This window comes from Emydura macquarii, unplaced genomic scaffold (genome assembly GCF_026122565.2).
Source record: "Emydura macquarii macquarii isolate MOO-44397 ecotype Brisbane River unplaced genomic scaffold, CSIRO-AGI_Emac_v2 contig_499, whole genome shotgun sequence".
Taxonomy (NCBI): Eukaryota; Metazoa; Chordata; order Testudines; family Chelidae; genus Emydura; species Emydura macquarii.
In genome coordinates this window covers 12,850,440-12,852,146 of record NW_027130636.1, presented here as the reverse complement: position 1 = coordinate 12,852,146, position 1,707 = coordinate 12,850,440, and the positions used below count along the sequence as shown (strand labels likewise).

General features: G+C 41.7%; 1 pseudogene; it reads right to left on the bottom strand.

Annotated features, from left to right (window-relative positions):
• Window positions 1-321: 321 nt before the first annotated feature.
• Window positions 322-1,487, bottom strand: LOC137147021 (PAX-interacting protein 1 pseudogene; annotated as a pseudogene).
• Window positions 1,488-1,707: the final 220 nt, after the last annotated feature.

The window sequence follows — 1,707 nt, the reverse complement described above, 5'->3', positions numbered from 1 at the left end:
CATTTTAGGTACCCTATACTGCCTTTTTATTACCTCTAAACTAAACTCTGCTCTGGTTTTAAAAGAAGCTCAGTTGGCTCAAACAGGGCACTCTGTAGAATGAATACGTGTTTGCTAGAAAGATCTCCCCAAAATTATGATCCCAATCCTCAGCCCCTGGTGGGGTCTTTTGTGGGCAGTCTCAACAAAGGAACCTTATATCCGCTCCAAAGGGGCCTCTGAAGAGTCCCCAAACATAAAGTTGGCTTTGTACCACCTACTCCCTCATCTCTGTGCTAGGGAGCATGTTGAGATGATAGGACTGTAAGAGGAAGCTCTTTGTTATTCCCCAAGGTCAGGGTGTTGGCTAGGATTTACTTGTTGTTCTAAACTTTGTGTAGGTGCTGAAAGGGATTGCAAGATATGTGCTACATTTGATGGTCTATTAATCTGCTGAATATCAGCACTATTAGTAATATTTCTTAATGTTTGTACTGTTGCACTCCATGTAGCCATCATCTCTGGCCGTTCAGAGCCTTGGGTGCCTTGAACGGAAGCCATTATATTACCTCTGAATTCTGGAGGCAATATATTGCCTGGTACTGGTGGGACATTGGCACATAAATTAATTAACCCCAACTCCTTGCCTTGAGGCAACCTGCACTTTGCTGCAGCTGTCTGTGGGATTTCAGCTGGTGTCCAGTTCAAATTTCTTTCTTGCTTTCCAGGAGAGGAATCTGAGGAATCAAACATCAATTCCCCTTTTGTTTTATCAGCACTAATAGATTTTTAAAAATATCTGAAAAAGCCTGGTCACCCAAAGGCGATCCTTCTCGAGATGATGCTGGGCTTGATCATTTTTCATCGGTACTAGCGTCATCTTGAGAATCTTGTTCTTCATTTTCTGCCTCTTCTTCCTCCTCCTCATCTTCCTCGTATATAATTAGATGGGGATAATAGGATAGCTCTTCCTTTTTAGTTTTATCAGATATAGAATCTAGTACCCAATCAGGTGTCACAATTTTAATGCTGTCTCGTTTACAAGCACATTTGTATTTTTCCCCCTTTGGCTCAGGCACAATCAAATGAGTACACTTATTATTAAGGCTCAGCTGGCAACCCCCTCCGTAAAAAGTAATCAAAGCCCACAGCACACTTCGGTCTTCAGATGAAATCTGAGAGAGATAAGCAGTGACTTCAAAAAAGATCTGACATGATTCTGGAGAGAAACCATTCACCGGCAGAAGAGCTCCACATTGAACAGACAAAATCACCCAGGAAGGCTTTACCGCAGGGAGATCAAAGACCTCACGAAATTCTCCAACCTCAGGCTTGCCCCCATCTTCCGAAATAACATGTGAAGCCAGTACATTATAAGAAACATCCTTCACTTTCCCAGCTTCCAGAAGCTGAATAACATTGGGGTTGAGGTCTCCCACTGCGAAGAACTTGACATCTTTGAACACCTTCTCGGGCACTTTCAGCTCCTATCCGCCTGCTGCTGCCATGGTCCCGACCTTGCGGAGCCACGATTAATGTTATTCAAATAAAAAATATCACAGGATCTTTTTCAGGGGATAAGGCAATAAGCCACATTTATTGTGAATACAAACATTTGGTAAATAGTATCAATAATGCAAATATCAAGAAAACAGTATCAACACTGTAATAATATCAATATTGTGCTTTACTTAGTGAAATAGTATCAATAATGTAAACACCAGGAAA